Consider the following 15,210-nt stretch of genomic DNA (forward strand, 5'->3'; position numbering starts at 1 on the left):
TTAGTTAACTGCTAGTTATATCAGATCTTTTTATTTATTATTATTGTTTTTATGTTGGTTTGTTTTACACATCCTAACTCATGTATTCTGGTATGTTTTATTAAATAAACAGAAATTTCTTTTAAAAATATTCATATTGTAAAAGCGTAAAATCAACTTAAAATTGAAAATAATTTTAGAGTTTGCATAATTACTTAAGTAGATGCATATCCTAAGTATATATCAAGGTTTCACAGACTGAAACTCACCTCATGTAATCAACAAAAAAGCATATTACCATAACTCCAAAAGCCCTCTTTCTCTTTCCTACTCAGTATTATTCTCATAAGGTTATCCATATCCTAATTTCTAATAATTTATGTATGCCCTAGAATTATATAACAATGTAATTATACAGTACAAGTTTGTGGCATTACATTCTGATCTTGATCCATGATGTTGCATATAGCAAGAATACATTTGTACTCATAGTGATATGGTATTATATGAAGACTGCTTGGTTATTTATAAAGATTATATTTGGATGGAAATTTTAGAGTCCATTTGTCTGTTTCAAACCACCTGCTGGAATTATTAATTGTGTTTGCATTGTTTTTATAGGTCATTTTGGGTGGAATTGACAACGTTAGTATATTAAGTGTTTCTTTTCACAAGTATGGCATATCATTCTATGTGTTTGACTTGTATTTAAGTTGGCCAATGATATTTATTGATTTTCAGAATAGAAATTTGTACCGTTGTTAAATTTCCTCCTAGATGGTAGCACGTTTTGATTTGTGTAAATAGTATTTTTGTTTTGTTTTTCATTTGTTGCTGGCATATACAAACTAATTTAATTTTGTAGGTTAATCTTTTCCATGAAAAATTACATATTTTTTCTAATAGTTTGTAGAATCTTCTGAATGGTCCACATATATCACTATGTCATTTTTATATACCGGCATTTTTATTTCTTGCTTTCCAATTCATTTGCATTGGCTTATCCTATTGCTGTGGATGAGCACTCCAGTACAATGAAGATAACAATTTTATTCTGGTACTGATGTATTGGGCACAAATTTTAAATATATCAACATTGAATTTGATATTTGTTTTAATTTTTTATTTTTTTGGGGGGCAGAAATTCTTCATCAGATTTCAAAGTCCTCTTATATTTTTACTTTCCTAATAATTTATAACATATTTATTTTGAATTATGTATTAGTTTTTTATTGCTGCATAATACATTACCACAAACTGAGTGGCTACATACAATAATCATTCATTAGATCACAATTCTGTAGGTCAGAAGTCCAGCACAGACTGTCTGTGTTCTCTTCCCGGAATATCATAAGACTAAAATCAAAGTTTTGGTGGGACTGAGTTCTCGGAAGGTTTGAGGAAAAACCTGCTTCCAGGCTCATTCAAGTTATTGGCATAATTCAATTGCTTTCAGTCCTAGAGCAGAGCACCTTGTTTTCTTGCCTGACTGCTGTTAGCCTCAAGCTCTTCTTAACTCCAGAGGCTGCTCAAATTCCTTGCTATATGGCCTCCACTGTCTTCAAGCAAATAATGGCCCATTGAATCCTGTTCCTGCTTTATTTTATTATTTTTTAAAAATTTTCCCTATCTCTGAGCTCTAGACTTAAATTTAAAGGGCCCATATTATTAGATCAGGCTCAACCAGATATCTCTCTATAAGGTTAATTGATTTGGGAACTTAATTACTTTTGCAAAATCCTTCTGGATTTCTTGACCTCATGCTTTATGCATTTTCACAATTAAACAAATATCTAGGGAGAGGGGTATATCAGACAGTTGTACTGAGTTTATAGCTGTCTTTTCTTATTGGGAAGCTAAATCTGAAAACTTTTCTTCTGTGAGATTATTAATGTCTCTGCTGGTTCTCTGCCTCTTAGTAGAGTCTTTTTTATCTTTTTACAAAGCAATTTTGGAATCTTTCCTGGCATGCAGAATTTTAGGCCAGTCCCCTATAAGAGAAAACAGTTTTTGACTATCTCCTCATCTCTTAGTGTGGTTACATTTCTCCATAGATTATATTTTCCCTCATGTTATTTTGACATGACAATTTTCTAACACCTTCTAAGTTATTTTTAGTTATTTTTTTTTTAATTTATTTGGATTTTTAAAGCATTTTCTGTGAAGGCATTGGTCTACTGTAAGCTACTCATTTGTATTGAGATATGGATACCTGAAGGCCCAATCCTGAATAAAATATACATGAAAATGAATAAATGTTTTCATTGTGTATCTCAATGAAATTGAATAGATCTTTAAATACTACACTCATTGTTGCCATTAAAGTAGAAATGAAATGTCAACTATCTAAAAATTAATCATATTCTTACTTAAAATATATTGTTTATTTCAGATTCTTAGTGTACCTGTGTGAGGACTTTGAAAGATTCATGTTATGTCCTAAAGCAAATAAATAACCTGGGAAGAACTCATGAGAGATCTTTTAAGTGGAATTAAAAAACAAAAATAAAAACAAAAAAAAATGTTTAGAAAAATGAAGTATAAAGCAAAGAATGGTTTAAGGATGAATACATGCAGAATACGGTTTAATTGGGGCTGTTTGTCCATTATTAAAGTCTACTTCAGTTAACTTTTGTCCTTGAAAATAAATTATCTTTTATTCTAAATTTAAAATTTACGTCACTTCCTCCCTCTAATTTAATACATTCTTACTTTTTATAATGTCATCACATAATTTTATTCTTAACTGGCATGATTATATGATTAGAAGCAAACAATTTTCATTTAAAAAAATAAACAATAGAGAGAATGGAAATAAATGCCTTGCCCTTTTGCCAAAGATTTTTCTCTCTCTCAAATGAGAGGGTAATTCATAGTTTGCATATAGGAGGATTAATTAGTATCTGACTCTGGATTATTTTATAATTCAGTTGCCTAACTTACTATTAAATCAAGAAAAGGTAAAAATAGATAAAGGATTAATTTGCTACATTTTTTCAGTGTGTACTTAAGCAAGGCACATTGCTTTTATTATTTGTACATTTTATAATTCCAGTTCTGAAATTCTTCTCCCCCCCAAAATTAAAAATAATAGGAAGAAATATTCACTACTTGCAAACAGGTAATGTTTTAAAATTATCTGTGCATCCACAGGGTGTATCATAATTCCTGGAATAGGTAGTATATCTCCTCCTTAGCAACATATAAAATGCATAATAAAAACTATAAGAAGAGGTGAGTGAGGAAAAAATACGATAGGGTTGCTCAGTCATGACTACTTAGGAAGTGATCTTTAATTTGGGCCTTTAGAATGTGTAGGCTTTTAAAGTATTCCAACTAGAGTCAATAAGGCAAAGACAAATATACAAAAAGGGTGCTTGACATCAGTCACGTGTTAGTAATCTTATTTAATTTAAATGTTGAATATAAATAACGGAATATTGTTAGGTAGAACTAGAAAAAAACAGAATGAGATCAGGTTATGAAAGGTTCTGATTGCCAGAAAAAAGGGATAATACAAGGACAGAAAAGAAATAAGAAATAAACATATATATATATACACACACACATATATATATATACACACACAGGTATACATATATACATACATATGTGTGTATATATATACATATATATGTGTATATATATACATATGTGTATATATATACATATACACAAACACAGTGTGTGTCTATATATATATATACATATATATATATAGACACACACTGTGTTTCCCTGAAAATAAGACCTAACTGGAAAATAAGCCCTAGCATGATTTTTCAGGAGGACATCCCCTGAACGTAAGCCCTAATGTGTCTTTTGGAGCGAAACTTAATATAATACCTGGTCTTATTTTCAAGGAAACATGATTTTACATATATATATATATATATATATATATATATATATATATATATATATATATATATATAGAGAGAGAGAGAGAGAGAGAGAGAGAGACAGAGAGAGAGAGACAGAGAGACAGAGAGAGAGAGAGACAGAGAGAGAGAGAGGCAGTTAAAGCAGCTAGATATGTTGTATACTCGTAAGACAGACACTTGAAGAATGTGAGCTTATGTACCAGTTAGGGAATTAGAATATACTAAAAATAAGTGTTCAGAAACTCATGAAATCATAAAGCAATGCAGTGATGATTGGAAGTTAATCATATGATATGAAAGTTATTAATAATTAATCTTGAAATATATGGATAACTAATTAAGTGTAGAAGGACAACAAGTGAAGGATCAAAGATTATTCTAAAGTTTAATGCTTACCTGTTTGGAAAAATAATAAGCAGATATAGTCATAACTGGGAGAGAGAAGAATAGCCTTGTTTTGACCAATTGGTAAAGGAAGGAAATAAGATAATGGATCTCCTGCAAAGTCAGCCTTGCTGATCCATCGGTATATGGAAACGGAAATGATTACTAGACCATTGCACATGCAGGAGAGATTCTTGAGGTCTGAGAGTCATACTCTAACTCTGACACATGGCTAGGTAAGGTAGGTTTGTGAATGGGTGATGAGGAAGAGTGTGAAAGGGGAGGAAGGATGAGAAAAAAATGCAACTGTTCCACTGAGAGATTTGATAGAATAGCTGAAGAATTTATAATGTAAAATAAGAAAAATGAAGGTTAAATGCATGTTTCCAATGAAAAAAATAAATCAGTCTTTTGGACTTAACAGTCACTAGTTGTATGAAAATTAGTTTCAGTTGGCCACAGGAAGGCACTTCTGATGGCTCATTAATATGTGACCAAATTACTGATTCATGTGTTTACCTGAACTGTGCTTACTTACAGGCAGCTTAATTTATTTTTTAACTTCACCTCTTACATATGTCAGTGACTTTTTTTAATCTTCTACTCAAATGACTTCCCTTTGAATGATAGTATTTACTCCATTGCACACTAAGCCCAGGAAAAAAGACATGGAGCATAATTGCTATTCTTTCCTTTCTTAAGCTACTAACAAGGAAATCCTTAGCTGGTCTTAAAGGCCACTAGGGCAACATGTAGATATTTATTTTAAGCAAAAAGGTTAACAAAAAAAATGTAGTTCCCAACAAGAAATGGATATGACCAAGATTAGGACCCCAGGAGTTAGTTCTATCAATCATGTTCCTGCTGAAAACCCATAAAGTTAAGTGCCTTTCAAGCCATGTAATATCCTTTCTAAATCTTCTAGAGCACACATATCATTATACCATTTGGCAATCTTTAAACCAGATGGGGATCAATGTATTCAGTGTGGTACATTATGCTTTGTTGTTACAGAAGCTCTAGGTAATAAATGTTTCTGCAACCAATTTAAAAAGAATCCATTATGCAAATATAATAATACCTGCATAAAATCCTTGAAGTTATAATTTAGTATCATGTATCAGGCTGATTCTAATGACTTCCCAAAATAAGTTTGTTCAAACAAGGGAAAAAATAAAGTACAGTTAATTGTATGTAGCCACTGTAATAAAAGGGAACAGTAGCACTTAAATCTCTAGAATTTATCTTTCAAAATTACTTTTGTTCTGAATATGATCAAAACAGTCTCTATGTTTTGATGAAAAGACATTTCTTTCTGCATGACTCTCTGCCTATATATCAAATATATATATATATATATATATATATATATATATATCAAATGGATATAAATATCCATACCCCTAAAATATCTGCCTATATATCAAATGGATATAAATATGACCATATATAAAAATATTATCAGTGTGTATATATGTAGACATACATGCAAACATATTTCTTACGTCATACTTTCCTCTAGTTAATTAAAATAATTAACTCTTTTGTTGGACTGTTCCAGGATAGAAATATTGCGCTATATGTTAATTTTTGAAATATGTTAATTTTTGAAATATGTTAATAGATCCCAAACTTTCAAAGTGAAAAGATAACGATAAAGAAGAGAAACATAATTTTCAGTTTCTAGAATAAGCTTTTTTTAAAAAAAAACAGCCTGGTGTCTGACATGGGAGCCTCTGTTACTGGGTCTGACTCACCTCTGCCAGGGTAATTTGGCAGCTCTAGAGGCCACCCCTCTGCTTGCTTTCATGCCTGCCATAGCACAAGTCCAGGAGGAGCCCCAAACTCTACAAGACTCTGGAAGGACCGCAGTACTCCCCTAGCATTCATTGCTTCACAACCGTTATCTGTGTTGGTTCTATCAGCACAAATATTATTGTGCCATCTGCCTCTGTTTCTGATCACTCATTTTCACAAAAAAGTACAAGATTCCTAGGCGCTTCCTCACACCTGGCATCTAATGTTCTCTCCATATTGCCTTTTCTGTCCCATCAATCATTCCTTTTGAACTCCTGAAACTTCCTTCTTTGCCTGCAGGAACCATTAAAATCCGCTACGTGATTTCTCTCTTATGTGAATGTTCCCCTGCACTCTTCCTATAAGGAAACATTGACTGTCCAATCCAGCCTGCACAAATGATGATTGTTTTCTCACCCATACTTTGGGGACCACTGGGCCTGAAAATAAGTATTATGTTATCAAATCACTACTTTCTTTTTCTTTTGTGCAATCATCTAAGACCTTAAGCACTTCCTGGAAGTCCTTAAAGTCTTTGGGCTCCCAGCTAACTGTCTTTCTTCAGTAGCAGTACTTGCGTCTTCTTTCTTGGTGATTTCAGTATATCTGTGGATGATTCAATTAACTCTGGACAATCAGTACTATGGCTTTATCTCTTCCTGGGACTTTCTCCAACATACTCCATTTCAGCCCCTCAGCCCTCTTTTTTGTTCCTAGGACACACAAAGCATGCCTGCACCATGGGGACATGGAATACTCTTCCTTTTGCCTGGATGCTCTCATGCAGGTGTTCACATGGCTCGATGTTTCACCGTCTCTGAGTCTTAGTTCATTTTTCACCTACTCAGTGAGTCTTTCTAATTTAAAACTGAAAACTCTTTCATCCCGGCATTACTTATCTCCCTTCCTTGATTTATGTTTTTTTCATAGCACTTCTCACTATCTGATATACTATATATTTTACTTATTTTGTCCATTTATATTATTCATAGTCTGACACCCACTTGAAAAATAACTTCTTCAAAGGCCGATTATTTTCTGTTCACTGTTGTATCTTCAGTGTTTAGAATAGTTCCTGACACATGGCAGATTTACAAATAAAATTTACAGATAATTCTTATTTATAAATAGTAATTGCTCTAGAAAACCAATGACTTAAAACAGGCTGTTAATATATTCATTGGTTAATTTATAAATTAATGAATCCTTCTATAAGTATACACATTTACCTTACATTCTGAATAATACATTCATCAAAATAAATCTTGGGAAAGTTTTTCAAACCAGCTTAAATGATAAACCTGAATCTGTTGATATCTTTTCAGTGTGACCATGAAAAAGATTAAGGTTTATAATACACTAGAATGAGTAAATGATACTCAACATAACCAAATAGTATCTCTTAAGCTCTATTTGAAATGACAAGAAAATAATAAACAAATAAGATATTTCTTAATGTATCTTTTGCTTTCTAACAAATTATAAAAACATTCAAATAAAAAACACTCAAATTGCAGTTTCTAGATACTGCTCAAATAACTTAGTCCCTCCCCCAAAAAAACCTGTAGTTTAACAGAAAGGAACTCCTTGTATAGTATTTATGCTAGCTAGATGGATAGTAGTACTGATAGACAGCTAAATAGAACTATAAATTCACTATAAATACATAAATAGAACTATAAATTCACTAGTACTTATTATACATTGAGGTAAAATTCCTAATTAAGACTGTACCTACCTAATGATATTTCTGTCAGCCAATCATATTCAAATTTTATAAAATCCCCGAATGTAGGCAAATTTGAGAAGTTTGTTTTGTTTCCTTTTCCCTTGCTGCATCAATTGATGGCCTCACGTTGGTCCCTTAGTGCCCTAGATCTTGAGGATGCAAGATTCAGCAAATAAAATGCAGGAATCCCAGTCAAATTTAAATCTTAGATTAACAACATGTACATTTTTAAGTATAATTATGTCTCATGTAATATTTAGGATGTACTTTAATTAAAAAAAAAAATTATGTAAAACTCAAATTTAACTGGTCATTCTCAATTTTATTTGGCAACCCTAATTGGTCTACTCCATGACTATACACAAGTACTCCATATGTGTAAACTTTTACCTTTAATGCCTCAAAAGTTATTTATCTGTGCCACATTTTCTTTTTTTTTTTTTTTTTTTTTATTAATTAGTTTCAGGTGCACAAGACAAAGCAAAACTTAGACATTTATCATTTATATCCCTCACACTGTGTGAACCCCCCTCCCCCCATCCACTATCCCTCTGTACGTTCCCAAAACCTCTCACCTTCCCCTCACATTTTCTTAAAGGTCTATGGGATATTGCCTTATGTAATGTGTGTCCCAGCCTGGTATAAGTCAGAATGGAGATTAATAAATGCAGTAGATAATTTAACACTCCTACTAAATCAGTCAGTTATTTATTCATACTATTAACCTTGTCCACCCTCCACTCCAAATCAGGCAGATCATAAAACATACAAAGGACGTAATTTTGTATTTCTCTCTATGGAGGACCATCAAGAAATCTTTTAAATAATTGGAATTTTTAGATATGTTTGCAGTGAATTAATGCAGATATTTTTGGTTTGGTGTAAGAGGTCAGACAATTAAGTTCGTGAACTTTTTGCAACAATGTTGCTAAACTTTTTTGATATTGAGGGATTATTCATTATGAATTTGTACCAATTGGACAGTTAACCAAGCTTCCTATTTGGAAGTGCTGAAAAGGCGGCGTGAAAAAATTAGACGACCTGAACTTTTTGCCAACAATTCATGGCTCTTGCATCATGACAATGCACCAGCTCACACAGCACTGTCTGTGAGGGAATTTTTAGCCAGCAAACAAACAACTGTATTGGAACACCCTCCCTAACCACCTGATTTGGACCCCAGTGACTTCTTTCTTTACCTGAAGATAAAGGAAATATTGAAAGGAAGACATTTTGATGACATTCAGGATATCAAGGGCAATACGATGACAGCTCTGATGGCCATTTCAGGAAAAGAGTTCCAAAATTTATTTGAAGGGTGGACTAAGAACTGGCATCAGTGCATAGCTTCCTAAGGGGAGTACTTCGAAGATGACCGTAGTGATATTCAGCAATGAGGTATGTAGCACTTTTTCTAGGATGAGTCGCGAACTTAATTGTCGGACATCGTAAGAATGAGATTGGGAGTAGTGTGAGCAACACATTTTTTGGTACTTCTCAAAAATTTATTGAGGGTAGTTGCTTTCTAATGTCAATCATAATAGTTCTTTAAAACACAAGTGTGATAGACCCTTATCTTAAAAAAACATTGTCAAATTATTAAGATATTTATTTTGAAAAGCAAACTCACAAAACTTGACAAATGAAAAATATTTAGCTAGTTAATTCTCCATAATTATATCTGGCCTTTATTAGAGAAGCAATAAAAGGAACCAATTTCAGTGGACTTTTAAGTTTTTGAGAAGGTTGAAAGTGATTAGTTGAAATGAACAAACACAGCAAAACTATACAAGAACAAATTTAGCAGAAATATAGATCTATCAAATTGATATACCAATAGATCTACCAAATTTTCTTCAATAGCTTAATTTCTAACATCTTTGAAAAAAACAGTATATTGAAACACAGTTTCCTTTCTATGGAAGAATTGTGCTACTCCTTTAAAGAGGCTAACATAGAAGATGGAATATGTATATATACTGTTTTGAAAATTTGCAATTAGAATGAACCCTAGGCTAAATATGGAAAGGTGTATTTAACCAGATTCAAGAGTTTTCTCCAGGGCGAATCTCTTTTCATGCACTTCTAATTATCTAGTATGTTTGACAATGGTGATTTTTGTAGGCATGTATCATAGAGAATGATGAGTCAACTCATATCCTATTAACACTGCATTCCTTGGTCTGTGCTACTCACTCACACATGCAGACATGCATGTATCTGCACATGCGTACACACACTTACACCTGAACAGTGTGGCAATCTTTATGGTGAGAAAGACTGACACAAATAAATCTCAGGATTCCCTGAAGAAACCTTTGACGGATATGAAAAGAAAGGAGTATACTTTGATTTAGTCCTTTCTACTTTTGATTGAACTCAGATTTGAGACATCATTTCAGTAATCATATATCTTTCTCATCTATTAGTAACATCTTTCCCATTTTGCATTCTGCCATTTAGATTTCTCCCTGTGAGAAACTGCATAACATCAGAGCCTGATAGAGCCCTGAAAACTGTTTATGATTTTTGGTTCCATTTAAGTGAAAACAACAATAATAACCACCAAACAATAACAGCAACAATTAAAAAACTCCAAAATAAATGTTTTTATACATATTGACTTTGCTCTGATACATACTCCAGGGCCAATGCCTCTCACAACTCAGCCCTAGAGAACGCCTCAACTCTATAACTCCCAGTGCAGACTTGCCATCCATTGGATAAATGGACCCCAGAGAAAACTGAGGTAGTAAGTACTGGGTTTAAGGTATGGCAGTAAAAACAGGTTTTAAAGTAGTTGTCACTCCTTCGGAAATACTGCTGGTCACATAACTCAGGATTATTTGCATCAATCAATTTAACTTCAAAAACTGTATTTCTCCCAACAAAAGGAGTCAAGTTACCCTTTTTGCAATTACCAGTGACATGTATTTCTTACCCTTTTAGAGGTATCTTTTTATTGGCAGCTTGGGAGCTATTATCACTAAGACTGTCTGCGATGCCCGCTCTGAGGTTGCAATTCACACCCTCAGTCTTATATAACCATCCTTATAAGCCCCCATTTACAACAGAATGATACACATACTTTCCACCACCATCAACTGAACAGTATGTTGTAGTTGTGATGAACTCGGGAGTTTCAACTATTGCCTTAAATATACTATTTAACTCAGTCATTTATGACTTCTCAGCTTGAAAGCTGTTAGAAAACTCACTAGACACAAATATTAAGTTAATTTGAAATAAAATCATATAGACAGACAAGTATAGTTAAATAAAGCTGATATGAAGGTTGATCACTTTCTCTGGTTCCAAGTATATTCAATATTTTTACAAAAAACTTTAGTCGATTCTTCACTTTGTTTCCAGTGACGTGCTCGTATAGACACACTCCTTAATCAAAACAAAAATTTATTTAATTGTGGCTCTGATTTGTATTTCCCTGATGATTAATGACAGTGAGCATATTTTCATATACTTGTTAACCATTTGTATGTCTTTGAAGAAATGTCTATTCAAATATTTAGCCCATTTTTAAATCAGGTTATTAGTTTTTAAATATTGAGATGTAGGAGTTCCTTATATATTTTAGAGGTTAACGCCTTATCAGATATATGGTTTACAAATATGTTCTCCCTTTCCATAGATTGCCCTTTCACTCTGTTGATCGTTTCCTTTATTGGGCAGAAACATTTTAGTGTGATTTACCTGGTGAAAATGAAAAATGGTGCAGCTGCTATGGAAACCAGTGTAGCAGTTCCTCAAAAAAAAAAAATAATAATAATAATAAAAATAAAATAAAATAAGTAAATAAATAAAAGCATATGATCCAGCAATCCAATTTCTGATGCTTATCCAAAAGAATGAAATCAGGATCTTAAAAAGATATTAGCACTCCCACATTCATTTCAGTGTTATTCATAATAGCTAAGAAGTAGAATGCTGTATAGCACTGTACCTATCTATATTCAGTAATTACGCTTTGTACACTTGAAAATGAGTTGAGAGGGTAGATATCATGTTAAGTGTTCTTACCACAGTAGCATAAGGATGTTTAAAATATGTATTGATCACTTCATGTTTAATTGGAATAACTACTATGTTAATATGGAGGTAAGATACGTTCATTGATTACATTTTGTAAATTTTAGGTCACTACCTTTTTTTTTCCTAGTTAATAATAGAAACTTTTATTTACTTTTTTCTTCAAGCCACATATCTCAGAAAAAACTGACTCTACTGTCACATCGAGGAAAAACCTGGATTAGTCAAAATGTATGCCAACTGCTAAATAATTAGTTCTTCTAAGTAATTAGTTCAAGAACGAACATGTGACTTAATCCCAGCCAATGAGTAGTAACAGGAAGACTGTTGAGAGTCTTGTGAGAATAATTTCACTCCTGAAAGAAACTACGTGACTAAATGTCCTTTCTTCTTCATCTGGATTTTATGTGAGCAGTTTGATGCTTAGAACCTGAATAACCAATTTGCTCCCTCTAAAAAATGAAATTCTGCAATTGCAGAATGGATTAGAAAGAACCTATGTTCTTGATAATATAATTGAACTTCTAAAAAAATTACCTCTGAGGCCTGTTAAATTATGAAATAGTACACTTATGTCAAATAAAATTATAACACACCATGTTTTAAGCAAGCTTGACTTATATGTATGAAATTGAAAGCATTATATAACCAAGAAATTTATCAGTAGAAACTATGCAATAGTTATAATTCAAGAAATAAATGTAGACTTAATTGTTTAGAATTGTCCTGATAGCCAAAAACAGAATTATATGAAGATGCCTAACTCTAGTAAATGGGGGTAGAATAGGATTAAGAGGAATACATATATATTTAATGCCATTCAGTATTGTTTGATTCTTCCCTTGTAAACCACCTCCTCTCCTGTGTATGTATCACTTACATAATTGCCAGATATTCAAAGGCAAATATATACGCAGAGTGCCAAAAAAATGTATACACATTTTAAGAAAGGAAAAACTATATTGTAATTCTCAATATATACCAATAATAAAAGATAAATACAAGTCACGTTTGACTTCTGCAACTACAAGAGGTGCTCAAAGTGGTTACCATCAGTATCCAGCCACTTCTGATTATGGTGAACTACTGCTTGAGCATAGATAAATCTCTTAAAATGTGTGTACATTTTCTTTGGCACCCCGTATATTTGTGTTTATGTTTTTCTTTTTACTCCTCCTCTCCTCCTCCTCATTTTTCTAGTCCCTCTTTTTCTTTCTTAAATTTATAAGAAGGAAGAAGAGGTCCATTTTGTGTTCTGTTTTATAATTTTAAATATTCACTATATCTATATATGTATATAAAGAAAAGAACTAGAATGGAAGAAAGTTCTTAACATAATTTATGGTAATTTGATTAATATATGCATGTATATACTTTTATTAGAAGAAAATAAGACAACTAAATATAAAAATGGTCAATGAATGATAATCAGCAACTCACTAAAGAATAAATGTAAATACCCAATACGTCCACAAAACAATACTTAAAGTCACTAATAATCAAGAACAATAAACTAAAACACTATTGAAATAATTTTTCATCCATGAAATCCCAGTAATGTTAAAAACTTATGGTATGCTTTCTTGAGAAGAATAGACTAAAATAGGAACATGTAAATTATTTTGACAGCGGGGTTGCTTGGTTTCATCACTTCTGGAAGCCTTTTTAATCCCTCTAACCATTTTCTGGAGCAGGTTTTGATTTTTCCCCATACCAGATAAAAAAGAAAAAGAAGCATAGAAATCTTAATAAATGTTCTCAAAGTCATATGGGTCACATGCAATGAAGATTTGAACATATTTCTCTGTGATTTAGAACCTCTTGCTTTTAGCTATTGGAAACCTTCAGGCACTGTCTAATGTTTATGTAGAATTCTTCCCTGAGAGGAACAAACTAGGCTTCCCTGTGCTACCCTTCACTGATGGATGAGTTTATGAGGAGGCTAGGCATGCTATATAGGGACCCTTTAAACTCTTTTTGACCTTTCTGTTCACAGACACAGAAATCTAATCTTCTGATACAAATTGAAAAGTAATAAAATCGATATTTGATTTCTGTTTACTCCTCTTTCTATCTTCCTATTGATTCTATGAAGGAACCAGAAGAAAAATATATCAGATAATTAATTGTCCCTGAAAACCCCAACATTGATCACTGAACATATTCCTCCACAGCTTTCTTTTCTATCTGAGAGGGGAAAAATGGGCTGATGGGTGTGAACAACTAGCATATCAGTTGGGGACAATAAAACAAAAAAAATACTTGCAGTCCTAGAACAACCTCCTTTTTACAAACCTTTTTAGATATATTCATATGAAAATCAACTATGATGTCTGCCAATTAAGTTTGTGAACTCATCCTAGAAAAAGTGCTACATACCTTTTTGCCGAATATCACTATGGTCACCTTTGAAACACTCCCTTTGGAGAGCAATGCATCAATGCCAGTACCTAGTCCACCCTTCAAAGTAATTTTGGAACTCTTTTTCTGGAATGGCCATCAAAGCTGTCATCCTATTACGCTTGATGCCTGAATGCCATCAAAATATCTGCCTTTCAATATTTCCTTTATGTCCAGGTAAAGAAAGAAGTTGTTGAGGGTGAGATCAGATGAGTAGGGAGGGTGTTCCAATACAGATATGTGTTTACTGACTAAAAACTCCTCACAGAGAGTGCTGTGTGAGCCGGTGCATTGTTGTGATGCAAGAGCCATGAATTGGGGAAAAGTTCAGGTTGTTTTCTTCTAACTTTTCATGCATCCTTTTCAGCACTTCCAAATAGTAAACTTGGTTAACTGTTTGTCCAATTGGTAAAAATTCATAATGAATAATCCCTCTGATCTCAAAAAAGGTTAGCAACATCATTTTGACCCTTGATTTGGACTGAAGGAACATTTTTGGTTATGGAGAATTGGCTGACTTCCATTGTGCACTTAGATGCTTTGTTTCAGGGTCGTATTGGTACACCCATGTTTCATCACCAGTGATAACATGGCCCAAAACATTGTCTTCCCTCTCCAAAAGGTGTTGGCAAACTTCGACTATTTTTTGCTTTTGTTCATTGGTGAGCTCCTTCGGGACCATTTTTGCACACACCTTTCTCATGCCAAGGTTTTCAGTTAAGATTTTCCTAACTGTTTCTCTATCAATGTTTACTTCATCTGCTATACTTCTCACAGTCAGCTGACAATTTTGACGCGCAATTTGATGAATTTTTGCAATGTTTTTATCAGTTCTGCTCGTTACTGGCTGCTCTGACTTCTCTTTATCAATGACACAGTCTCTCCCCTCAGAAAAACGTTTAATCCATTTGTACACTGCCCTTTTCTTCATGACATTATCCCCATTAACTTGGTCTAACATGTCCCTGATTTCACTTCCACTCTTGCCAA

Source organism: Rhinolophus sinicus, linkage group LG01 (genome assembly GCF_036562045.2).
Source record: "Rhinolophus sinicus isolate RSC01 linkage group LG01, ASM3656204v1, whole genome shotgun sequence".
Taxonomy (NCBI): domain Eukaryota; kingdom Metazoa; phylum Chordata; class Mammalia; order Chiroptera; family Rhinolophidae; genus Rhinolophus; species Rhinolophus sinicus.